The following is a 13,750-nucleotide window of genomic DNA, read 5'->3' on the forward strand; positions in this document are numbered from 1 at the left end:
CTGAATCCTCAAGCTGGATTTCCATATAGAGCCGAGTCGCGGTCTCTAGAGCGCAGTGTGGGCAGCCTGTGTGACCCACCTTTTAAAGATTCACTAAACCTAGAAATAAATGAGAAACAAAATCCCAAAAAGCTAAATCATTTATCTTTAAGTCATCCAACAAGACGTTCCTGAAATGAACTAGAAGAAATTTTGAAAAAAAAAATCTGTTATCTCCTCATTCTGTCCATCTTTGGCTGGAATGTCTGAAGGGTGATGATTAGGTAAAGGGGTTAGCTTGCTTACAGGGACAGACAGTGTAAAGAGGGAAGGTTTCTGTCCCAGCAAGCTATCTTCCAGACGGAATCAAAGCCACCTATGATGCAAACTTATTGTTCTAGCACTGAAGATGAAGAAGAGCCGATAAATGGATGACTCCTGAGGCACATATATAATTCTGGTAGTCAACTACGCTATTTATTCCATCAAAATGACGGAATCCTTGCGCAACAGAGACAAATGGAAACCATTGGCTCTGGATCCGTCACCATTGAAATCAATGGTGATGGAAACGGAAACCTTTGGTTCCGTTTGTGTCAGTCAGGGCTCCGTTCTGACGGAAAGCTCTGACGGAACGTTGGAACTGAGAGCCCTGACGCAGATGTGAACGAAGCCTTATTCATTTTTTTTGTTAAAGTTGTATGGTAGTATGGTGGCACACAGGCACAGGGTAAAAAAAAATAGTCAATTAAACCTTCTCTATTTACTTCACTAAATTTCCAGAGGATATTAAGTAGAAAATTATTTTAATTCAAAAACTGTTACGTCCACGCAAACAAATCCCCGACCCCTGTTGTGTATTCATAATCACACAGACGGCTGATTAATAGACTCCAGGTGGTTGGGAAACAAGAGCTCCAAGGGCTGTATACACCAAAGAAACCCTCAATTTCAGATAAATACATTTCCGGTCAATGGTAGAAACTCAACATAGTTCATGTAGAATAAAATGAGACAAAATGAATACAATTTTAGTAAATGCAAAAACATTTTCTATTTTCTTTTTGAACAGAAAAATTATTTCAATTTAAAAAAAAAAATGTTTTTCATACCTAGACCTAGAACATAAAAGATAAGAAGTTTCATGCTTGGAAGAGTGTACAGTCAAGAAGACATTGTTGTTCTGACCAGCGCCTAAGCTGGTCCCTATGGCTCTCTTGTTGGGGCTTAAGAAGTACCGTGTGGGCCAGTCCTGTAAGGAGAAAAGTTTTGACACTTCCTTGGAAGGTGGAAAGTTTGGTAAGCAGGGCGGGTGTCAGCACATTGGGCTTAGGAGGCCCATAATGATCTGGTTAACATGCTCCGAACCCGTCAAGCCCATAGTAGGGTACACAGGTGTCCACTGTGGCTCTGTCATACAAGAGCCCACATGAACCTAGAGCCAGTCCTGATGGTAAGGTTGGTCATAGGTGAGAACAAGTGACACGGAAGGAGGGGAATGAAAGCCGTGGAACTCAATGGGTGAAGTCTTTTTGTTATAATGTAAGGAGTTTTGCATCATTCTTGGTCAAATCCTATAAATATATAAACTAATTAGTGATCTGATTGATTAATTGATTAATAGGAAAAATCATGGCTATTTGTTATGCTCCTGAATCCATCTCTTGCCTCCTTAGAGACCTATGCACTTCAGTTAACCTTCACTTAACTTTTACATTTCAGCTCTGCCTTTTCTGACTGGCTGCTGTATAACAGCACAAGCCCACCTTAAACTCACCAGGAAATAGAGAGCTGATTTCCATTACAGCAAGGACAGAAAGATTAAAATCAACTAAACCATTGGAACATTATCAAGAAACTGTGTAGCTATAGGGGGCGCAGAGATAAAAGTTGCACCCGGCCATGGTGTCAGATGGGACCCAAAGGTCCCTCTGCCACATAAAAAGACTCCAGGGAGGGGAGCCTGTTACAGATTGAGTTATGCCCTCTGGATACATACAAAGTGGGGGATGGATGAGCCTCAATAAGATTAGGGTTCATAATTTGATGTTGTATTGAGCAATAAAATCAAGGACGGAAATTCAGAAGGAAGAAAAAAAATCATGAAGTTTATTAAAGATGCTAATTTAAGAGGGAGGCATTTAGACGCGAGAATGCAACATTCACAGGGGAAATCCTTGTAGAAAAGACTCAGGCAGCAGCTGCTTGCAGGAAGTTTTACTTCCATTAAGGAACGTCTTGAAGGGTATGTAAAGAAACAAATTAAGCACGTTCCCCCGAAGCGCGAAACTCATCTGAATCGGGAGTTTATAAAAAGAATGAATGTTCTTTGCTAAGCTCAGTTCAATTTAATTTAGGAGCCGGTTTTCAAGTATTAATGAAATTGCAGAGGGAAGTTAACCATTTCCCTATCATCCACACCTGTTCTGTACAGGTTGAGAACGTTAAAAGGATTGTCTGGTATATATATAATTTTTTTTTATATACCCTACTAGTAAATTCTGAGCTAATTGTGGGGAACCCTCATTTCGGGACCCGTATCTATTAACAGGAGCGGTTCCAAAGAGTGGCTCTCACTCTGGAGGACCCAGCATGTCCATGTATTTCATGAAAAGCCCATTGTTTTCAATGCACACTGTGTAATACTTTATTTCCCCTGTGGTGGTGCTGCAGAAAAATGATATACTTGCTTCAGAGTTCATCCACAGATTAAGGCCTCATTTACATGAGCGTAATATACGCGCGTGCGACGCGCGTGCTTTTCACGCGTGTCGTACGCACCTATATTACTCTATGGGGCAGTGCAGACGATGCGTGAATTTTGCGCAGCGCGAGTGCGTTGCGTAATACTCACGACATGTTCTAAAATTCTGAGTTTTTCGCGCATCACGCACCCATTGAAGTCAATGGGTGCGTGAAAACCACGAAGGTCGCACGGAAGCACTTCCGTGCGAACTGCGTGATTCGCGCAAGAGCTGTCAAACTGAATGTAAACAGAAAAGCACCACGTGCTTTTCTGTTTACAAACATCCGAACGGAGTGTCTTACACATCAGCGAACCGACCTTTACCGGGTTCGGCCGAACTCGTTTTGACCGAACCCGGCAGGAGACAGTCACTGTGCAGGGTGCTGAATGAGTTAAACTGTTTCAGCACCCTGGACAGTGACTTCCGATCCCAATATACGTGAACGTGTAAAAAAAAAAAAAAAGTTCTGACTTACCGATAACTCCCGGCTTCTTCCTCCAGTCTGACCTCCCGGGATGACAATTCAGTCCAAGTGACAGCTGCAACCAATCACAAGCCAAGCACAGGCTGCAGCGGTCACATGGACTGCTGCGTCATCCAGGGAGGTGGGGCCAGATGTCAAGAGAGGCGCGTCACCAAGGACGCGTCACCAAGGACGCGTCACCAAGGCAACGGCCGGGAAGTTCTCGGTAAGTACGAACCTCTTTTTTTTTCAACAGGTTACTCGATATGGTGATCGGAATGCACTGTCGAGGGTGCTGAAAGAGTTACTGCCGATCAGTTAACTCTTTCAGCACCATGGACAGTGACTGACGTCGACTAGCCTCCTCTCTATGATGGCGGCTGCGCGAAAATCACGCAGCCGCGCATCATACACGGATGACACACGGAGCTGTCAAGTGCCTTTTGCGCGCGCAAAACGCACACGCTCGTGTGAATGAGGCCTAAAGCTGATTGCCGGAGGTCCCAGCTGGGATCGGCTTAATATGGGGGATTTTACTAACAAAAAAGCGATCGTCCTAAGTAATCTGTTGGCAGCATTTATTAGAATTGTTAATCTTGTCTTAAATTTACCACAGTAAATTAAAGGGGTTGTTCAAGATTAGAATAAAGGGTCTTAGTAACAGGTTTATTTCCCCAGAAATAGTGCCGCTATTATCCATGATCTGTCTGGTGTTGCAGATCATCCCAATTCAAGTGAATAAGGCTGAGCTGCAATACCTGCCACTGCCAATTGACAAGGGTGGTGCAGAAAAAGATTCTGTATTCTTATCCCAGACAACCCCCTTAAAGCGGCAACCATCATGGGCCACTATTTGTTGTTCGTATATCATCATACAGTACTCAAATACCACAAAAAAGGTGCTCAAATACCACCACACAGTGCTCAAATACTACCATACAGTGCTCAAATACCACCATACAGTGCTCAAATACAACCATACAGTGCTCAAATACCACCATGCAGTGCTTAAATACCACAATGCAGCGCTCAAATACCACAATGCAGCGCTCAAATACCACCATACAGTGCTCAAATACCACCATGCAGTGCTCAAATACCACCATACAGTGCTCAAATACCACCATACAGTGCTCAAATACCACCATACAGTGCTCAAATAACACAATGCAGTGCTCAAATACCACCATACAGTGCTCAAATACAACCATACAGTGCTCAAATACAGCCATACTGTGCTCAAATACCACCATACAGTGCTCAAATACCAGCATGCAGTGCTCAAATACCACCATGCAGTGCTCAAATACCACCATACAGTGCTCAAATACAGCCATACTGTGCTCAAATACCACCATACAGTGCTCAAAAACTCCCATACATTGCTCAAATATCACCATACAGTCACCATATACCACCATACAGTGCTCAAATACAACCATACAGTGCTCAAATACCGCCATACAGTGCTCATATACCACGATACAGTGCTCAAATACCAAAATACATCGCTCAAATATCACCATACAGTGCTCAAATACCACCATATAGGGCTAAAATACCGCTCTACAGTGCTCAAATACCACAAAAACGGTGCTCAAATACCGACATACAGTGATGAAACACCACCATTCAGTGCTCAAATATCACCATATAGTGCTCAAATACCACCATATAGTGCTCAGATATCAGCATACAGTGCTCAGATACCACCATACAGTGCTGAGATACCGCCATACAGTGCTCAGATATCACCATACAGTGCTCAGATACCACCATACAGTGCTCCTCAGATATCACCATACAGTGCTCAGATACCACCATACAGTGCTCAGATATCACGATACAGTGCTCAAAAACTCCCGTACATTGCTCAAATATCACCATACAGTGACCATATACCACCATACAGTGCTCAAATACCAAAATACATCACTCAAATATCACTATACAGTGCTCAAATACCACCATATAGGGCTAAAATACCGCCCTACAGTGCTCAAATACCACAAAAACGGTGCTCAAATACCGACATACAGTGCTGAAACACCACCATACAGTGCTCAAATATCACCATATAGTGCTCAAATACCACCATATAGTGCTCAGATATCACCATACAGTGTTCAAATACCACCATACAGTGCTGAGATATCACCATACAGTGTTCAAATACCACCATACAGTGCTCAGATATCACCATACAGTGCTCAGATACCACCATACAGTGCTCAGATATCACCATACAGTGCTCAGATACCACCAAACAGTGCTCAGATATCACCATACAGTGCTCAAAAACTCCCGTACATTGCTCATATATCACCATACAGTGACCATATACCACCATACAGTGCTCAAATACAACCATACAGTGCTCAAATACCGCCATACAGTGCTCATATACCACCATACAGTGCTCAAATACCAAAATACATCGCTCAAATATCGCCATACAGTGGTCAAAAACCACCATATTGGGCTAAAATACCGCCCTACAGTGCTCAAATACCACAAAAACGGTGCTCAAATACCGACATACAGTGCTGAAACACCACCATACAGTGCTCAAATATCACCATACAGTGCTCAAATACCACCATATAGTGCTCAGATATCACCATACAGTGCTGAGATACCGCCATACAGTGCTCAGATGTCACCATACAGTGCTCAGATACCACCAAACAGTGCTCAGATATCACCATACAGTGCTCAAAAACTCCCGTACATGGCTCAAATATCACCATACAGTGACCATATACCACCATACAGTGCTCAAATACAACCATACAGTGCTCAAATACCGCCATACAGTACTCATATACCACCATAAAGTGCTCAAATACCAAAATTCATCGCTCAAATATCGCCATATAGTGCTCAGATATCACCATACAGTGCTGAGATACCGACATACAGTGCTCAAATACTGTGTCCAAGTAACTGCTCCATACAAATACTTTTATAGCAGTGCTATACAATGTCTAACTAATACTGCGATACTATTAAAATCAAGACTTATCGTGGATACAAACTTCAGGTACCAGGCCATCTGTGGCAATTCCTGCAGACGGGGAAGCTGATGTACCCTGCGTGACACTGGTCGCACACCCCTAGGGCCGGCCCAGATTATGTCATCATATAAGGGGGATACATTTCAGGCCCTTAGAGCCCCCATTGAGATAGCAAATCCTACTTATTCAACACCACTGCTTACTGGGTCCACTGAAAATCCCCAATGACAGGAATTATATTTCTTTGGCAAATTGCAAACTTGGAAGAGTTTGATTCCGTGTAAAAGTCATTATGTAAAGGGAATTTTTCTAAAATAGAGCTTTTTATTTCACAATAAATAGAGAAGCAGCCGGAGCGCGATCAGATATGAGCTTCTAAGTGCCAATCTCAAGGATATCTGTGCGAGCGGGTGTGCTGGGCTGAGGGCACATCATCCTAAATCTAGCATATAAATTGTAAGAACAGTTACTCGTTCATTGTCCTGTGAGACGCACAATGCGCATTAAATCCTCGCCGCTGACACAAGAGCCGTTTGTAATCATTTCAGGTGAACTTGTGATTCAGATTATGGGTTCGGCGCCGGCTGCGACACAGAGAATGTTAATCTAATTTTATTCATAGCTTTTCCAGCTTCATTATCCGGAAGGTTCAGCGTTTGTGTTGGACTAGTTCTGATCCCGTGATTGGCTGAGTATTAATTACCAATAATGCAAAACACATTGGCCCCTGTTTACGTAAAAAAAATTCCAGTCCTGTTTAGAGAGCAATCTTCTGATTGGTCGCGATGGGCAAAAATCGCTCCAGTTTTCATAGATGGGGCTTAGCACTTCAGAACTATAGGTGTGACAGATGACATTTCATTTCAGGAGATGACCTGAGCTCTGATGAAAAATGCATAACAGGGCCCCCAAAATGTATATGCAATTTATAGCAATGATGTCCTCTTATGTGGCAGAGGACCTGCAACCAAATAAAAACGGTGATGTCATGGTACAGGGATAATAAATACATTGATGTCACAGTACAGGGATACTAAACACAGTGATGTCACAGTACAGTAATAGTAATCCAGTGATGTCACAGTACAGGGAGTCAATAAATACAGTGATGTCACAGTACAGAGATAATAAAAGGTGATGTCACCGAACGGAGATAATAAACACAGTGATGACACAATATAGAAATAAATACAGTGATGTCACAGGGCAGGGTTAGTAAACACAGTGACGCTATACAGTAGTACAGGGATAATGTTTCAGTGATGTCCCAGTACTTGCATATGGCAAACAGTGATGTCACAGCACAGAGATAATAAGCATAGTGACGTAACAGTACAGGGATAATAAATACAGGGATGTCACAGTACAGTTTTATTGATATAGTGATGTCACTGTAAAAAGAAAAAAACACAGTGATGTCACAGTACAGGGATAATGCACACAGTACAGTAATAATAGTAGTAATAATAATAATAATAATAATAATAATAATAATAATACTACAGTGATGTCACAGTACAGTAAGAATAATACAGTGGTGTCACATTAAAAAAAGATAATAAACACAATGATTTCACAGTACAGGGATGATAATAATAATCATAATAGTAATAATAATAATAATGATAATAATAATAATACTACAGTGATGTCACAGTACAGTAATAATAATAATAATACAGTGATGTCACAGTATAGATATAATAAACAGTGATGTCACAGTATAGATATAATAATAATAATAATACAGTGATGTCACAGTACACAGTGGCGGATTAAGTAGACCATGGGCCCTGGGCTGTTACCCAAACTTGGGCCCCCCTTCCTCACCGTAACTATGTTTAACACTACCTTTTTGGGCAAGCATTAACAGTGTTACGATTCCCCTTGTCACAGCGCGGTGTCCCTACATACTGACAGGATCACACTGTGCAGGGACACAACCTTCTGACAAGGGGAATTGTCTATCAGTTCTGGACCGCAGAAAGACTTTTTGTGAAATACAAGGATTTCCTATAATAAACATGTCAGGAGAGGTGACAGATTCTCTATAAATCTAGTGACTCACAGGTGACGACGTCTCAGATTCTAGTAGTTTTTTTCCTCTTTTCTTCTCCATCCGGTCCAGCGCTCATGACGACTTCTCCCGGCCATGACTCATTTCTGCAGAATTTGCCACTTAGACGTCTCCTCACTTTTCCAACATTTCCACACCTATAAACGAAAATAAAGTTATCATGGTGCCACATAGTGTACCCCTAAATATAATAGCACCAAACACTGCGCGCCTGAATATAATACCACACACTGTAAAACACCATACACACAGCCCCCTGTACATAGTGCCACACACAGCCCCTGTAGATATTACACACCCCCATAGATATCGCCATACACAGCCCCCTCTATATATCACACATCCCCCTCGTAGAGAGCGTTACACACAGCCCCCTATAGATAGTGCCATACAGCCCCCCTGTAGAGAGCGCCACACAGCCCTCCCCCTCTTGTAAATAGCACCAAAAAGCCCCCCCTATAAAGAGCGCCACACACATACCACGGTGGATAGCACTACACAGCCCCCCCTTGCCTCACAGCGCTCCCCCTTGTATATATTGCCTCACAGCGCTCCCCCTTGTATATAGTGCCTCACAGCGCTCCCCCTTGTATACAGTGCCTCACAGCGCTCCCCCTTGTATATAGTGAGTCACAGCGCTCCCCCCTGTATATAGTGCCTCACAGCGCTCCCCCTTGTATATAGTGCCTCACAGCGCTCACCCTTGTATATAGTGCCTCACAGCGCTCCACCTTGTATATAGTGCCTCACAGCGCTCCCCCTTGTATATAGTGTCACACAGCGCTCCCCCTTGTATATAGTGCCACACAGAGCTCCCCCTTGTATATAGTGCCTCACAGCGCTCCCCCTTGTATATAGTGCCTCACAGCGCTCCCCCTTGTATATAGTGTCACACAGCGCTCCCCCTTGTATATAGTGCCACAAGGTTATGTACACATTTAAAAACTTTATATTATAATTATATATATATATATAGTATGTCTGTGTATCAGTGTGATTGATTGATTTTATTAAAAAATATTTTTACTTTTTGAGATACGGCTGCTTTGTATCCTGTATCCGTCAGGTCAGCAGGACTGACGGGATCAGTGACACGCAGGATCCACCTCAAATCTATCACATCTAAGATTATAATTTAGCGCAGGGCCCGTTTCACTGATCCCGTCAGTCCTGCTGACCTGACGGATACAGGATACAAAGCAGCTGTATCTCAAAAAGTGAAAATATTTTTTAATAAAACGTAATTACAAAGTTGCACCAAACACACATTTTTATTAAAAAAAAATAAAACCGACGTTATTTTTGCGACGTTTTTTCCGTAGACAATGCAGGTTTCGTTTTTTATCGTTTTTATGCACACATTTTTTGCCATTTTAGAATTTTTATTCATAAAGTTTGAAAATAATAGTAAAAAAAGAAGCTTTTTTACGTTTCAGCTATTTTTTTTTGGTAATAACATTGTTTTACCCTAAAATAGACCTTTTATTTGTGATAGTCATTGTTTACCGTAAATTTTAATATATTACATGTCTATATTAGGGTAATTGGGTCAGCGCTAGCGTTACAACAATGATTGGCGGGGGGGGAACGTTTTTTTTTGGGTGGGTATTTTATGTGTATTTATTATTATTTATTTTTTTTGCACTTTACTATTTTTTATTACTATGTTCTGATCCTCAAAGGTCAAAAAAGACCTTTGGGGAACTTTATATCTACTTTCTCTTTGTTTTACACCATGTTTTTCCACTGTAACTGGAGCTGCACAGCAGCCCCAGTTACAGGGGAAATCAGCCCTCTCACAGTGACGATTGTCACTAATAGGGCTGTGCTGGGTCTAGTAAGACCCAGCAACAGTCTGCCACTAACGGCACCCGGCGATCATGTGACCTGTCACATGATCACCGGGAGGAATAGAGACAGCGCCGCTGCTGCTGTCTCTATTCCTGTACACAGCGTTCATTGAACGCTGTGTAAGAAGACATCGGAGAAGACAGAAGCAGCGAAAGCTGCTCCTATCTTCTCCTCAGGGTCCCCGGCAGTCACTGACAGCCGGAGACCCGACATTCAGCTGCCCGATCGCGCGGGCAGCAAGTTAAAACCCGAGCCGTAGAAAGTCTATGGCTCGGGTTTTAAGCACCCGTCCCTGACCGCTGGCCGTAAAAATACAGCCAGCGGTCGGGAACCAGTTGGGCAGGAGGATAATCCTGTACTGACCTCAGCGCCGGTGACCGCCCGCCAGCTCTTCTCTTGCTGCTTTGGAGTAACAGAACAGCCGTCCGTCGCTGTTCTGTTACTCAATGGCGGCGGCCCGCACTGTCAGGGAGGCGTGTCCTACCCCTGGATCCCGGCGAATTCCCTGCTCCTCCCCATCTTCGGCCGTTAGCAGCGCTAGCGCGCTGAATAGATTTACGAGATAATGTGCGTTTCGGGCTGCCATGGGCCCCCTGGAAGCCTCGGGCCCCGGGCGGCCGCCCGAAACGCCCATATGATAATCCGCCACTGACAGTACAGTAATAATAATAATAATACAGTGATGTCACAGTACAGTAATAATAATAATAATACAGTGATGTCACAGTATAGATATAATAATAATAATACAGTGATGTCACAGTATAGATATAATAATAATAATAATACAGTGATGTCACAGTATAGGGATAATAATAATAATACAGTGATGTCACAGTACAGTAATAATAATAATAATACAGTGATGTCACAGTATAGGGATAATAATAATAATACAGTGATGTCACAGTACAGTAATAATAATAATAATACAGTGATGTCACAGTACAGTAATAATAATAATAATAATACAGTGATGTCACAGTACAGTAATAATAATAATAATAATACAGTGATGTCACAGTATAGATATAATAAACAGTGATGTCACAGTATAGATATAATAATAATAATAATAATAATAATACAGTGATGTCACAGTACAGTAATAATAATAATAATAATACAGTAATGTCACAGTATAGATATAATAATAATAATACAGTGATGTCACAGTATAGATATAATAATAATAATAATACAGTGATGTCACAGTACAGTAATAATAATAATAATACAGTGATGTCACAGTATAGATATAATAAACAGTGATGTCACAGTATAGATATAATAATAATAATACAGTGATGTCACAGTACAGTAATAATAATAATAATGCAGTGATGTCACAGTATAGATATAATAAACAGTGATGTCACAGTACAGTAATAATAATAATAATAATACAGTGATGTCACAGTACAGTAATAATAATAATAATAATACAGTGATGTCACAGTACAGTAATAATAATAATAATACAGAGTGATGTCACAGTATAGATATAATAAACAGTGATGTCAGAATTCAGGGATAATAATAAAGTGATGTCACAGTAGAGTGATAATAGGCACAGTGATGTCCTAATAGATAGAGATATTAAAAACACCAATGTCACATTACAGTAATAATAATACAGTGATGTCACAATATAGAGTTCGACTGTTTCCATCAGCACCTTAGACTTTGAATGGACTGGCAACGTGCATTCCCGGCCACTCCATTCAAGCTCCTCCTAGCTATGGTCTTGTGGCTTGGGGGAACGGGGACTTCTGAGGATCGGTGGAAGTCCCAACGGTCGGACCACCACCGATCTAGGATTTATCATCTATCCAGTGGATAGACAAAAAATTCTTAGGGCTGCAATACCCCTTTAAGGCTCTTTTACGGGAGGTGATAATCGCATGAATGACCGTTCGCATGAACGTTCGTTTACAATCATTGCCTTGTGTAAACCTGTCAAGTGATCGAGCAACGAACGATAATTCGCTCGCTCGTCGTTGATCACATTTTTTACAATGACATAAAAATCATCATCCTTGCTCAATAATTCATTTCAACGAATGTACAATTCTGGTACGGCGCCATTTGCTGAAATGGTCGTCGGCTTTATTATTATTATATATATTTTTTTGCTTTATTTATACGTTGCGATGACTGATTACATGCGAAGACACTGGTAGGTGAGTGACAGCTGAGTCATTGGGGGGTCCCGCCCCGCTGGGTCCCGTTGTCAATTTAAATAAAACCTCCGTTTACAGCCGGCGAACTCTACAACGTGAGGTGAACCCCCCGCCTGCGCTCAATGCAAGAGCTGCTCTCCGTGCTGGAAAACGGCCCTGGGGCGAACCGGTGACGATCTAGTGCATTAAAATGTATAAAAAGCTACAAAAGCGAATGACAATTAAAATGGAGGCTCTCCCGTGGCGACCGCGGACCGGTATTAAAATGTTTATGACTATCAAAAGCTTCGATTTCTCCCCCAAAGGGAACGCAACAAAATACGACTTAAACTTGTAACAAGCCTGGAGTAATTACCGGAGACGTCGAGTTCATCTCAGGTGTAATTCTGCGCCGGTTTATTAAACGTCAGATGGCACGCTGTTTTATAACACCGTTTCCATGGTTACCTACCACCCTTTGCAACCGACCAAGATCACAAAATCCGGGAGAGTGCAGCACCAAGGCAACATTTCCACCAGACGATGTCTTAACCTCTCTGGTGCTGGGGGGTAATGCACAGTGGAGGGGGGAGAGCGCGGCAAAATGTGAAAAAGTGCGAGCAGGAAAGGCTGACGCCTGGATACAATGGAGCCCTTGGCACAACAGATGGTGCCCACTTTTCCTATTAAAGTTTAAAGGGCATGTAAACTAATGCAACAAGCTTGTCATCGCTCCAATGCATAAACGAAAGAATTAGCAACATCTTCGGCCGTTTTATGTATACAGCTCCTCTGCAGACCTATGAGACTCCATGGTTACAGGCAATAAGTCCACCCTGGGTTTAGTGTAATCCTGCAGTCATGTGTGATCTATCTATCTATCTATCTATCTATCTATCTATCTATCTATCTATCTATCTATCTATCTATCTATCTATCTATCTATCTATCTCATATCTATCTATCTATCTATCTATCTATCTGTCTGTCTGTCTGTCTGTCTGTCTGTCTGTCTGTCTGTCTGTCTGTCTGTCTGTCTATCTATCTATCTATCTATCTATCTATCTATCTATCTATCTATCTATCTATCTATCTCAGCACAGTTTCAACCCAATATTGTTTCAGTAACGCTCTAGCAAAGTGTCAGTATCATGAAGAGTAAACAGTTGGAGGCATTTTCTGTACTGTGTCATTTGGCGACCGTCTTGTTACTTTGTCGTGTGTCGCTTAAATGTGCAATATACAAGTTGCTAGCTGAATCACATAAAAATACAAACCGCAGGCATATTAAAGAGAATCGATTGCTTCTGTTCCTCACTATGATTTTGCTGGGGAAAAAGAGCAGAAATCAGGTGGAGTTAGAAAAAAGAAAATAAATAAACCGTAAAAACGATGGTGTCCAGTAACTGCTGCAATCAGAACGTGCGGCTTCGGCGACGATAATGAAAAACTTA

This window comes from Rhinoderma darwinii, chromosome 7 (assembly GCF_050947455.1).
Source record: "Rhinoderma darwinii isolate aRhiDar2 chromosome 7, aRhiDar2.hap1, whole genome shotgun sequence".
In the NCBI taxonomy this organism is placed as follows: domain Eukaryota; kingdom Metazoa; phylum Chordata; class Amphibia; order Anura; family Rhinodermatidae; genus Rhinoderma; species Rhinoderma darwinii.